We start from the raw sequence: 15027 nt of genomic DNA on the forward strand, positions 1-15027 counted from the left end.
AGGTGTCTACTTCTTAACCTGCCTGGTACTCACTCCAGTTTTTGTTTGCTAGGCCCTCTTCTTTGCCTGAGTCCTTTAGATAAACGCTTTTGTTAGTTGAAGACGTGTCAGTGATTGCTTTGGAGTTTTTAAACATTGCCTAGATTAATGAGTCAGGACCATTACTCTGCTTTCTCAGTGTGCTGGAACATAGTGCAGCCGATCAGTAGGTGTTACTGTGCCTGAAACTGCTTCTTATTTATACAAAAGGTTATTTCTTTTTCCATCAAACCTTCAATTTGTGGAGGAAAAAAGCTGGTCGAATGTCCAATAAGATGATTAATCTGTATTTTGGGGATTTAAAAAATTTCTTTTACTAAAAAGGAGGAGGAAGGCGATGACGGGATGATGATAAATAGCTAACATTCATTATGTTAATGTTCTTAGTGCTTTACTTGTATTAACCCAGTTAGTCCTCAGGATAACTTTGTCAGTTGGGTACTTTTATTGTTAGACTATGCAACTGTAAGTAGTACTGTTACCGGTTAGGAAACTGAGGCCACAGTCACAAAGCTGGGAGTTGGAACAGTCATGATTTTAATCCAGGTACTAAAAGCTGGGAATTGGTAAAGTCGTGATTTTAATCCACTACACTTTTCAATTTTTCATGATGGATAGAATATGGTCTTTAATATTTCAATAGTACAATTTTACAGCTATAAGGTGAAAGAATATTTTTCTAATTGTAACTTTAAACTTCATTTTTTCATTAATTAGAAACTAATTTTGCTCACTCAAGTCATTCCAAATAAAAAGTACACATGATCATGGAATAATCTTGAAAAGTTGTATGAGATTCGGCAACCAGCTACTTATGATCTGAATCAAGTCAGTGTTCTCTTGGTGGTAAAGAAACATTAACCCATCCCACACAGAGGGTTGGCGTGGGGTGGGGTGGGGGAATGAACAGGGAAGGTATGGGAGTGGAAGCCAAAGAATCTTCAGGCTGTTTGCTTAGAACATTGTTTCAAGGAAGACAGAAGAAGAAAAAATCATGATCCTATTTTAAAATGACTATGCACCGTTTTATAATAACGACCAGAAACTTGCCGTCAAAATTTTAGGCACAGATCAGCCTTGTAAGTAGGCACCCTCAAAATCATCTGCCCATCATTCTAGACCCAAAGATACTTAGCAAAATATTAAAGACAGAATGGTCTCTCAGGTCCCTTCTACTCTAGAATTTTATGATTTTAGATCAGACTATTTCACTGCTTGTCTACATTCTCTACTGCCCAAAACAGCAAAGACAGGCAAGTATCCAAGAGGCTGTTTTCAGTGCTGGTTGGGGTAATATCTAGTCTACAAAATAACTAACCTACAAAATGCTATTATTGGCCATAAATAGATCAAGATGACTTACCACTGTTAAAGTTAATAGTAATATCTCTAGCTGTATTAGAACTTGCTTGAGTTATACAAAGCACTCTCATGGACTCATTCAAGACTCATAACAACCCTGAGAGTTAGGAGCTGTTATCTCCAGTTCACAAGTAAAGAAAGGGAGAAACAGAAATGCCAAGGGTCTCTTCCAGAGTCACACAGTATTTTGATAGCAAATCTAGCATACTTTGCACTATACATAGACTGATAATTAGACATGAACAACTAAAAAAAGAACAGATTCTTTCGTATTTGTAATATTAGAGGAGGGCATCAAAAGAAATGACAAATATTGTAGCATAAAGCTTATTTCAAAAGTAACAAAACAGGATTGAAAGAATCCTCTCATTAATTCCTGTTGCTAACAATCTTTATCCCTCGTAAGGACAGAAATAAAAATCTTAGGCCTTTGGAAATCTCTATTAGGTCAGGTATGTTTTTGTTTTCTGTCTCTCTCTCTCTTTATATATATATACTCATATATATGTACATATATAAACACATATATATTACATATACATTCATTATATACACAGATATTACATATATATGTAAAGATTTAACTTAATTTTTAGGTAGAAGGAACACCTGCATACAGAATTATATATAAATGAATGGTGCCCAAATCTATTGCAAATTGAGGTGCTTTTGTGCATGGAGTGTGCTTTACAGAAATATTAATGCTAATGGGATTGATTCAAGGAGAGCCATGCACTGTCAAGAGTTATAGCCATATTATTTACTAAAGAAAAAAAATTCCATTTACTAAAAATGTAGAAAAAAAGCTATCCATTTTTCAATATGCTTAGATAACTATTACCAGGGATGTCTCATTGTGTTGACTGCCTTCCTATATATAAAATGCACATTAAAATTGAAAATTCACAAAATGAGTAAATATTTGTTGTTATGTCTACATTTGGGAGGTAAATGTCTACAATTTGGTTGAGAAAGGAAGATAGATGTAGAAATAACGTCACAAGTAGAAATGGAAATTCCCCAACCTAACTCGTTTTTCCCCTTTTAGTCTATCACCAGACTGGAGTGGTTTGTCCATACCGCCTGAAGTTGGAGCTGTGGCTGCACTAGTTATGTATTCACCCTCCAGTTAAAGAGAGGCTTTAACTCCAACTGAAAATCACCAGAAACCAAATAAAAAGTAAGAATTCTACTTGTTTCTTTATATTTTTCTTTGTATATACTTCCTGGTTTTCATTTGCTTGTTTATTTTAATTAGACTTATTCAAATTTCTTTAGTCTCTATAAATTTCAACCAAATATTCAGTTCCTAAAAAAAGCATGAGGTGACGTCAACATTAGCCACCACATGATCACTTTGTTTACTATGACTAGGAACCTAAGAGTTTTCAAAATATGTCATGGCATGGAAAATGAACCCATTACTTATATGTCTGGGTGGATTTTAGTTGGCTGGACACACAGTGTAAACTTTCCGATAGTTCACATGATTGATACTAATTCACTAGATTGTAAAATCAAGATTTTCATTTTTTGTGTGTGTCAGAAACTACTGTCGTTGAGCGAAATATTTTTTCTTTGATCACTCATAACTATGATGGGCCCATTGAAGAAACTAGGACAACGTTTTCAAGCACATAAAAGTCCACTGCAATCACAAGACCACGATATCTAAATTTTAACCCTGAAACTGATGCTCATAGATGTTTGTCTTTTCACAGAAAGACTTCTTCTTTTCTGGAGAAGAAAGACATCTGTGAATCATGCCTCCATCATATCCATTGAAAGAGAGATTATAAAGATAGCACGTCAAAAAAAAAAATAAGTGCAGTGTAACTGATCACAATATTGGATTCTGTATTCTCAGCCTTGGTGGTTCACAGACACACGTGGGAGATTATTCAACTTAGCACTCCCCACAAAACCTAGCATCGTGCTTTGCACATAGCAGGTGCCTGATAAATGTCTGATTATGTGTTGAATCCAGAAGCTAACACTACCCATCCTGCCAGTGTCCATGCTGCTCTCCAGGCAGACCTAGGAAAGGGTAACATCTGCTTGTCAGAGACATTTATTTACACAGAGTTGCTTTTATACTGTTGCGCTTGAAAATACAGGGAGTCGGAGTCTGTTGTCATATTTAGAACAATCTGTAAAGTTAGAATGATAATGACAAGTATGCCTTAGCCCAGGAAACACGAATGCCATGGGTCACAAAGAGAATGGTAAATATTGACCTTAATTTAATAGACTTAGAATTAGTCAGGGTTCTCCAGAGAAACAGAACCAACAGGATGTATAGAGCGAAAGAAAGAAATTTATTACAATGAATTGACTTATATGATTATGGAGGCTGGGAAGCCCCAAGATCTACAGTCTGCAAGCTGGAGACCCAGAGAGTTGATGGTATAGTTGCAGCCTGTGTCTGAAGGCCTGAGAATTAGGAGAGCCAAAGGTGTAAATTCTAGTCAGAAAGCCAGCCAGCTCGAGACCCAAGAAAAGCTGATGTTTCAGTTCAAGTCGAAAGGCAAGAAAAAATCAATGTCTCAGCTCAAACAGTGAGGCAGGAGAAGTTCTCTCTTATTCATGGGAAGGTCAGTTTTTGTTCTATTTAGACATTCAACTGATTGGGTCAGGCCCACCCACAGTTGGGAGGGCAATCTGCTTTACTTAGTCTACCACTTCAAATGTTAATCTCATCCAGAAATACCCTCACTGACACGCCCAGATTGATGTTTGATTAGACGTCTGGGCACCCTGTGGCCTAATCAAGTCGACATATAAAATTAACCATCACGGATATGAAGGATTCCATCACTTCTTTCATCCATCAATCAATTTACAAGCTTATGTCTAACTTTCAACATGGTCTCTGCCCATGTATTCTCTCAGTTAATATATCTACTTATTAACATATATAGTTAAAAAATAATGTATAGTTAATTAATAGTATGTGTGTATGTGTTTATACATATATATAGAGAGAGAGAGAGAAAAAACAGCTGTAATTTTCAAGGTGCCATGGTTGAGCTGTGGAGAATAGAAAGATGGCTAAGACAGAATCACTTCCTCCAAGCTAACTCACTCGTCACTGGGGAGACAAAACACGTGCAGTAGAAAAAAATAACTAATACACAGCAGCATGTTTTGTGTTAGTGTCACAGATTGTTCTTTTGTTCTAGAGTACATTCTAGCTCACAAGTAATCTTAAAGAATATACTAAATATCTTTGTCAGTTATGAACTCTTATGAAAACCTGAGCCATTTGACACTTAAAATTTAAAAAAGCTTTATTATTCATTTTATTTCTGAGTATAATCCAAGTGCTGTTCAAAATATTCAGAAGTTTCTAAAGAAGAAAACAAACAGCACTGGAAATTTCACCATTCAGAGTTAATAACTATTAAAATTTTTTATATAACCTTCCATATTTTTCTATACAAATATAGATATAGATGAAATTGAATTTCAATACATGCTGTTTTCTGACCTGCATTTACATTATATTGCACTCAAAATACATTGAATAATGTATTTTGTTCATACTGTGAATATTTTTTCTTGTGCTTAATTTTTTAACATTTATAGTTTTAAAAGTCAAATAGTGTTACTAAGCTTATAATGAAAACCACTAGTTTCCTGAATATCTTCCCATGCGCTGATTCTCACTCTCCAGAGAGAACCATTTTTTCAATTTTTAGAGATTTCTGTTAGCACATATCTCCCTTTTTCTAAATCACAAGATTATATATAGTGTCATTTCTTGGTTTTTCTGTTTTAGCATGTTGATTTCCTACAAGATGAGAATTTTATTCTTAATGTCCTTCTCCCTCAGCCTCCCCTTCCTCCTCCCACAACCTCTCTCCCTCCCTCCCTCTCTTGCTTCAATATAGTTAGTTATAGGAACTTGCTTTTGGTTCAAACAATGTCTTAGCCTGTATTCCCCAGAAAACAGTGCCCAAGGCAACATTTATATGCTAATGCTTTCTTGGAGCTACAATCCCAAGATGTAAGAGTGAGGAGCAAGGGTTAAAAAGAAGGGAGGCAAATGTAAGGGGTGGTGCATTACTGAGCAGTTATAGCCTCACAAGGAACCTAGCCAATTGTTTGGCTATACATAAGGCCTCCAGAATGGAGATTAAAACCACTTAACCTCAGAACTATCTGTTCTAGAGAAGGAAGGGTAAAGAATTTGTTAGCTCCTTCCTATCTCCTGGTTTTCATGAGTCATCAAAGTTTGCCCAATAGGGCCTTAACTACTCCACACAGCCAGGTTGTGTTACCCAGCCCTTCCGTGTGGGATGTGAGGGAGGTGCTGATGCCAGCTATCACCCCTGGGAGAGGCTGAGATGAGGTGACCACCTGGTGGGCAGTACTCGCCACTGAGCAAGCAGCCAAGATAGGGGGGTGAGGGGACATGAGGAACAAATCTGGGGCCATATCAACTGGGTCCCATACAATCAATATTCAGTGTTTATATTTTTGAGACCAAATAGTATTCATAGTGAAGTCATTTTAAATCTAGATTACATTTTCTTGTGTAATTTTTAAATTTTTTCTTCTTTTTAAAATTTACTTTTATTTGCTTTCACTAACTTATTAACTTATAGTAAGTTAATTCATTCATTAATTTTCATTAACTTATTCCCAAACTCTGATAGAATCATAATCTCTATCTGTTCAAGCATATGAGGTAGTCTATTAGACAGATTTTCTTCCTTAGGTACATTACTGTGGAGCCCTTTGACCTTGCTTTCTAATCTCAACATGTTGCTCTCTAGACTGTTATTCTGTTCCCAAATCTGTTATTCTGGGATGTCCCTTCACCATCATTTTGAAGTTGCCCTTTGATTCTCCTATATCTGGCTCCCCATTTCCCGAGTCCAGTGTCTTCCACTTTCATAGTTTATGTTCCAATTTTGCTGGAACAAATCTTCCAGTAGTGTCGTGAAAAAGGTACTATTTTTGAGGTCTTACATGTATGAAGATATCTTTATTCTTCTCCTCACACTTGATGTAGGGTTTAGCTGTGTACACATTTTTTCCTTCAAAATATTGAGGGCATTGCTCCGTTTCTTTTACTTCCCAATTTGTTGTTGAGAAATCTATTGTCATTCTGATTCCTGATACTTTGATGGGATCCTTCCCCAATCATATATATATATATTCATTGTGCTGAGAACTCAGCAGATCCCTTCAATCTGCAAACTTAGATCCTTCACTTCCGGGAAATTTCACTATATCACCTCTTTATTAATTTCCTCTCTTCCTTTTTATGTTCTCTTTTCCTGAAACCCCTATCATGTGGACAGTGAAACCACTGATCTGATTTTCTAGATTTCTAATCTTTCCTTTCCCGTTTTCCATTTCTTCTTTTTGTTTTCCTTTTTGATAGACTTCTTCAACTTTATCTTCCCATGCTCTATTGAACTTTTTATTTCTGCTATCAGTTTTTAATTTTCAAAAGTCCTTTTTGATGGAACTTTTGTGTTCTGTATATTCTTTTCTTAGAGACTCTTTTTCTCTTCCTGGATGCGATCTCTCCTTCTCCATCTCCTTTGCTTCTCTTTTCAACCTCTAAACATTTTAACTATTTAAAACATTTAACTATTTGTTTAAATGTTTTTGTCTATTTACTTTGTCTAAATGTTTTAACTATTTAACTATTTAAGACAAGACTCAGCCCTCATATCTCATTTCTTCTCTAGCCACATTGTCTCCTCATGTGGTCTTATTTACTTCCATGGCTTTAAATACCATTTATACACTGGTGACTCCAGCCTTTCATAGTACACCATATAAAATAGCCCTCCTTGCCCACCACTATCTGTCCCATCACTCTCAACTTCTTTCCTTTCTTACATTTTCTTCGTTGTTCTCATCACTATATAATATGATCTAGTATATTGTCTATAGTATAGTATAATATAGTATAGTACACATTATATAAACTCCTCAAGGGAACAGTCTTTGTCTATTTTGTTGAATATTTTAACTCTAGTCCCCAGAAGGCTATTTGTCAGCATGCTCCATAAACATTTTTTAATGAATAAATATCTGAGAATATGAAGTCAGCTTTTTAAATGTTTTCTTCTATTCTTTCAACTATTTCTGTTTCCTCTAAGTTCCCTTTTTCTAAAGATAATTTAAAGATAAACAGAGGCTTTTATCTAATGCCTGGATATCCTTGGTGGTTCATATAATAACAAGAATCTAAAATACAGATGGAAAACAATGAGCATGGGAGAAGCTTATTGCCTAGTAGGCGCTGTAGGGTGATCAGGGAGAGTCTAGCCATTTTGGGGGAGATCTCAAATGTAACTATCTGTGATCTTTACTATTAGGCTAGTCCATTAAGCCACAAAACAATTTTCCTTTTTTTTTTTTTCTTGGTCCGGGGATATAAGCAGTGTTGTTATTTAGCATGTATTTAATGATATGGCCATAGCAATTTAAAAAATATTGACATTCATACAAAATCCCCAGACTCCCCATTTCACCATGACCTAGCAATCTTAGGTAGAGCTGGGTCCACCAAGTCCACTAGTACCCTGCTCTAGCTCTTCTACCAACATCAGTGACCATGATGTACTTATTGCTAAATATTTTTCATATGTGTAAACAACCTATCCATCATCTAAGAGCCAAGACGCAGAAGAGGATGGATGTTCACCTTTGCTGTGCCCACTTTCCCTTAATGCCCTGATTTTCCATATAGCCTCCTCACTCTTGTCTTCTGTTGTATCTGGTGTCCCAACTTAGCCTAGATTCTGTATATTTCATCATCTCCAGAAGGTAAGCCTCCAGTCTTCTGCCAAGGATACTTAGAGTTCTACATGTTTTATATGAAGACTTTCAACCAATTGTCTTTTTTTAACCCAAATTTGCCCCTCTGTCTTCAAAGATTCCTAGTATCTCTCATTCTCAAACCTTCTTAGAGTTCTACGATTCTACTAGACCAGTTTCTTGTTTATTTACCTCACCCCTGCTAACTTAAGTTTCAGCTTTTTCTGCCTTTCTAAGTCAGAAACTCATCCATGTGCCTTTTAGTTTCCCCAAATTTATCTATGGTCATTTCCTTTCCAATTCTATTTGTCTTTTTTTTTTGTTTTTTTGGTGAGGAAGATGGTCCCTGAGCCAGCATCTGTGCCCATCTTCCTCTGTTTTGTATGTGGGATGCCACCACAGCATGGCTTGATATGAGTGGTGTGTATGTCTGCACCCGGGATCCAAAGCAGAGCTCACGAACTTAACCACTATGACGCTGGGCTGGCCCTGTGTTTGTCTTTTTCAGTTTATTTTTTTCCTCTTCTCTCTTTTTTATTTTAAATTAGGTTTCAGGAAAGACTGGAGATAGATGAGCGTGTTCAGTTCATTACCTTAACTGTAAGTTTTGATGGATAAATTTCACCAACTGAATTTTAACTCAGCCATTTGTTGGTCTTACATATGGGAAATACTATATAGTTAACATTTAAACATAGTGACCATGACTGTTTCAGGTGAAAAAAATTATTTGTACACACATACGTACACACACACACATTTATATTAATTTGAACCCCACAGGAGCAACAGATTTCTATGTCAAAGTGTAGATAGTCATGCACAAGGAATCACAATCTCTACAGGGGTTTAATCACCAGTTTGATTCTAAATAGATTTCATGGTACTGAACAAAGAACGGCATATTCTGAATGTGTCTTTTGGGGATTGTTTAAAGCATAGGGTATCTGCTATTCTAAGCAATTTCTGTCTGGAATTTCTATTGAATTTGTTTATATTTGCACTATTTATTGCACGACAACTGCAATTCAAAACAAAGGGATATCTATGTAGCAGATATTTGTTAATTACTTGGTATCTTGTCAATTTTATCTGCTTGCTTGCTTTTTTATTTTTTGTTATTTTTTTTAGCAAGCATCAATTTTTCTAACTGATTAAGCTAAATAGAAATGACCCAGAAATGAAAATAAAGCTTATTGGGTTGGGAATTTGACTTACCTGGCTTTAGGAGCACGTTGATTACCTAGAAAGAGTCTTCGGATAGATTTTAAGAATGGTATAATAGTAATTTTGAATCTCAGAAACTTTTTAAAAGAACTGAAAAAAATTAAACAAACAAGTAATGATCTATAAAACACAAGGCTTCTGTCAGAGTTTGAAAAAAGATGATACCATCAGGAAAACTTAGAGGTGGCATAGACAAAACGTGTCACATTTTTGGCTAGCCAGCATCTTAACACCTCCAATGTCATGATTGGGGGAATTTCCTACCTTATGAATTTCAAAGGGAAGCAGAGCCAGCCTTCCACTATATAAGACACAAGACCATATAGAAATTTTCACAGTCACCTTTGCAGCTAGAATATAAACCCATAATCTAGACTGGCTGTTCATGTTCACCCATGTGGGAATTTGAGTCAAGAGGCATCAATGCAGAGAAGCAGGGCCTGAGGAGGATCCATTTCACTGGCAGCAGTGACAGGCTGGCCAGAGGCTTCATCCCGGTTCCAGTGACCATAGCGAAGATGGGGTCCAGTGTCATCTGTGGCCATCACAGCAGCAGCATCCTCACCAGACTAATTCCTCCTTTTGTTCTAGGTCTGCTTCTCCAGGCTTCCTGATAACTCCCCAACATTTTTTTATGCATTACTTTTTTGCTGAAATCAGACAGATTCGGTTTCTTTTGCTAAAAACTGAAACCACTGACTAACATTAAACACCGCCTACACTCTAACAACAACTCTTTAAATCACAAATACATTGCTATTGGGGAAGATTGGAGTTCATCAAAAAGAATTGGAGTGTGGGGGGTTGAGGATGAGCAAAATGGGTGAAGGGGGTCAAAAGGCACAAACTTCCAGTTATAAAATAAATAAGTCCTAGGGATGTAATGTACAGCATGGTGACTGTAGTTAATAAGACTGTATTGATATTTGAAAGTTGCTGAGAGTAGATCCTAAAGTTCTCATCACATGAAAAAAAATTTGAAACTGTTTGTTATGGATGTTAACTACACTTATTGTGGTGATTATTTTGCAATATATAGAAATATTGCATCATTATGTTATACACCTGAAACTATATAATGTTATATGTCAATTATATCTCAATATAAAAAAGTATTGGAGCGAGCTAGGTTAGAAACTGAGCTTAGGGGACATTGGACATGTTAGCCTATAGTCCCCTTCCCTTTGTTCTTCAATGTGAAACCTTTCTGGTTTTTTTTTTTTTTTTTGGTGTGAATGATTAGCCCTGAGCTAACGTCTGTTGCCAATGCTCCTATTTTTGCTGAGGAAGGTTGGCCCTGGGCTAACATCCATTCCCTTCTTCCTCTACTTTATATGTGGGACACCTACCACAGCATGGCTTGATAAGCGGTGCGTAGGTCTACACCCAGGATCTGAACCCGTGAACCCCGAGCCGACGAAGTGGAGCATGGGAACTTAACCACTATGCCACTGGGCCGGCCTCTAAAATCTTTCATTTTTGATGATGTCCAAATTCCCTTTGTCTTAGAATATATTACAGCCTCCATTTAGGGGGGATAGTTAGAAGTGCCTTGGCATTTTTGTGATCCTGGGGTTTCCTGGGCATTAGTGAAGCAATATATCTTTGGCTCCATTGTGGAGAAAGGAGGTAGATTCATTTACGATTTTTTCAGGATGTGATGCCAAATGTCCACAAGAAGACTCACGGAACAAAATGAGACCCCGAAAGACAGCCCTCTTCAAACTGGCTGTCCATTAAGGTTGCATTTGCAGACTTGCTCTTTCTCTTTTGTCTGTGTCCTTAGCTGCTTGTCATAAGATGTGGATTGTTGTGGTGAAGGGAGTGGAATGAATCCGAAAGAAATATAAAAGATGTGACGATATGGACAATGGCCTATATAAATCTTTGTGAAAGCTTACTTCTTAGAGCCATGCTTGAGACATTGAACCACCTGCTCCCATGATGCTCAGTGGGCACTATGAGGTCAATAAAGTTTCCTAAGATTATACAAGCTAGCTAGACACTGGTACCCAGGGAGTTGACAGCTACTAAGTGAAGCTCCTTAAAGCTCAGGATGAAGAGAGAGGAGGCTCCCAATATTTGCCAATGGTGCTAAAAACCAGTAGAGCAATGTATAAAGATAAACATTAAAAAAGATTGGCAAAGTCCACTCGCTGTTGTTGACATGACAAAAAAGACTTGGACCAAAGTTATTAAACGTGGTTCACCATAATCAACTTACCGTCCAACCACTACGTGTAATGAACAGAACATTTAGCGTGCTGGCCCAGTGCATAGGCTTTGGAGCCAGGCTGGCTCAATCCTGGCTTGCTGCCTACTAGCTGTCTGACCTCGAATCTCTCTGAACCACAGCTTTTTCATCTATAAAAATGTCCTTAAAAATAACCAGCCCATAGTGTTTTAAAGATTGATGAAAGAATATTTATAAGTCACTGTATACATGCCCAACACAGGGAAAGTGTACACTAAATTACACCAATTACTGTTACGATGGCTCAAGCTTGGGCCCTATTCTGCAGCTCCTTCTTCTGGGCTGCTCTCTGGCTGGTTCCCTCCGTGAGTCAGCTGCAGGGATGTGTCACTCCTTTTGTTCCGTTTTTGGGCAGTGATTTCTCTTTACTACTTGGCTCTGTCCTCTACCAGTGGTACACATGCTCCCTTCATTCTTAAACGTGTTAAGTCTTGGATGGCCAGTTTCCATTCCTACGTCAAACAAAATTTAAGTATTGTGACATTCTGCATTATTGGAAACAACAAACTAAAATGTGTTGTCCCTGTCACTCTGCCTCAGTGGCAGCCCTTGACTTGTTTAGTTTCTCACGAATGCCACCCAGGCCATTACAGCAAAGCCAGAGAACCAGTAGAAGTCCAGCCTGGGAGGGCTTCAGGTACTTTCTCTCCAGCAGCATGAGAAGACTAGAAATTGCCCTCTTTGCTTCTGATCTATTAAACCAAACACTAACTCAGGCATCACAAAACTTCTAGTTTCTAGGTACACTGCAAATATCAGCTGATATGCAAATCATTCTTCTTATTCATTCTCAACTGCTTTGTTTTGATGTCACCTCCACCCAATCCCAAACTTGGCATCTTTGGTTCCTTTGGATTCGTTCTCTCTAATATTTAATTCTCAGATTTCTCATGTTGACTCCATTTTGGCTCACTCTCCTGGCCCCAGGCCTTTCTATTAGGTTAAAAAAAATCCCCTCTTCTAACTTCACAGAAAACGTGACCCCTGTCTTAAGTCACTGTTTAGATAGGCGTGTGGCAGTAAAGAACACCATCCTAGGAGTCAGCTTATCTGGGTTCAAGTCCTATTTTTTGCACTTTCTAGGCATGTGACCTTAGCAAAGTGGCTTAACCCATGTGAGTCTCCGTATTTCCTCTGAAAATTGGTGTTGATATTGATCCTGTGAAGATCAGTGAGATACATAAAATGAAAAAGTCCTTTATAAACTACAAGGGCATTGTTAACTATTCAACACTGAAGTAAAAGATGGCTAATAAAAGGGTTAGCAGGTAATAAGAGGAGTTATAATCTCCCTGGTCCAACATAAAGATCCATTTTTCTTAAAATACATTTCTTGAGTTGGGCCCTAATGCCAGACCCTTAAAACAAAGAGAAGCAACAATCTCTAGACTCAGAAAAAGACTTTTTGCCCCTTTTGTTCTTAGCATTATTTATTATGAGCTTTTTTAGCTTCTAGGAATTAAAGAAATATTTATTAAGATGAAAATTATAAATTGCCTCTTTGAAAATTAGGCTGATGACGATGTAAGACTTTGGTTATATTTCAGCATACAAAACATATTTTCTTATTTTAATTAAGAAAACCTGTTTATACGTAAGTGTTTCTTTGGTCATATCCCTGATGACACAAAGCAGAGAGCTGGTCCCTTCATCCAGCTTGCGTAATGGGCAAGTGCAGTTCCCATGAAATGTGAGATTGCTTGACCTTGCTAAAGTAATCGGGAGGGTATTGTCATGTCCAGCAAACTCACACTGGGGCTGAATGAAAGAAATAGTTTTCTGTTTGCAAGTGGGGATGCTTGAGATGTGCAGGTCAACTTCTGTTCATTTAGGACTGACATCTGACATTTGGATTGTCAAGGAAGAACCTGAGATCATGTCCACAAAATGCTTAGTTTCTTCAGGAATGAAGAAGGGAAAGATTTCAATATTAACATCTGAGTTCTTTATAAGACACACCTCTTCTCAAAGCCCAAGAGAAGAATTGTTTCAACTGAGAATCAAAATGTCTTCTAATTATCCTATTTGATGGGAAAACAGAGCAATTAAGAGATTGATCCAGTTACACGGGTACATACTCCCACCAGTCATGCAGCTAACTGACATTTGCTGCTCCGTCCCAGAGCCTTTGTTATCTCCAAAACCCTTTTACACGTCTCTTCAGGCAATTTGATTTATCATAAATTGTACTGTTGCCAACATTTCCCTGAACATTTGGTTTTTTTCCCCGCTACAAAAGTAACTCAGACGTAACAAATGAATGCCTGAGCCAGTGCTGCTCTGTGCGTGTGTGTGTTGACTGAGAAGTGGGTCTGTCACTGTGGGATGCACCTCTATGCACTTGTGTTACCTTCCATGTGTCCTCAATCTGGACAACAGAGAAGAGAGTGTGGGACACTTTGGCCACAGGCTTTAGAGTCTTCATGGGGATGGCCAATCAGCTCTCTCTCCCATGCCAACTCCAACAACTGACGATAGCTGCTGGGAAGTTATGGTGGAGATTTAGAGATTGGGTCCAGACTCAGGAGGAAAGTGTTGTGATGCATTAGCAAGGCCAGCTGTGGGCACAGGAAGGAGAAAATCTGCACCTGTGCCCTGTGTGCGCCTTCCCAGTGAGCACTCAGGGCCTTGAGTGTTGCACACCTGTCTACCAAGAGGAACAACATAATAATTCCTTGTAGCAGAAGGTTCAGGGATGAAAGAGGATAGGATTTAAAGTGTGGGACCTTTATATAGCACTTTGCCCTTTACAAAGGGTTTTCTCCACACAGAATCTTCTTCAATCCCTTCAACAACCTCATGAGGCAGATATCAATTTTATCTCCATTTTGCAGCAGAGGAATTAAAGGCTAAGAGAATGTAAAATGGTTAACCCAAGGTACCATGTAGATCATGAACCGCAAACTCATTACCTAAGCCCAGACTTGCTGATTCCAAGCCCTGTGCTGGAGGGTTCTGAGTCAATCAAGTCTTAAGTTTCCTCGTAGAGTCAAAGGGTTGACCTGAAGGCTTGGATTGGATTTGTGCTGTCTCTAAAGAACTTCTGGACCTCGGGAGAGAAGTGCAGCGTGTATACTCAAGTCAAGTACGGGCACATTCATCCTCTTTCTTCTTTCAGCCTTCTTTGTGAAAGCATTAGAACAGCTGTTATTATACAGAGCTAGAAGAGGCAAGGAGTTGTTGCTAAATAAAATATAGTGTGCTTTATTTGAAGTGGCTTTTGCTGCTTTGTTTGTAAATTGATGTTAATCCTACTGCTCAGTCTAATTTCTGTCAGCAATGTTAATGCCTTCGCCACCCATCCTCTGCAGCATGAAAATGTGGTGGCTGTTTTGGAAAGAATTATCTTCTTCCTTGAG

This window comes from Ceratotherium simum, chromosome 15 (assembly GCF_057802395.1).
Source record: "Ceratotherium simum simum isolate JZ-2026a chromosome 15, ASM5780239v1, whole genome shotgun sequence".
NCBI classification, from domain to species: domain Eukaryota; kingdom Metazoa; phylum Chordata; class Mammalia; order Perissodactyla; family Rhinocerotidae; genus Ceratotherium; species Ceratotherium simum.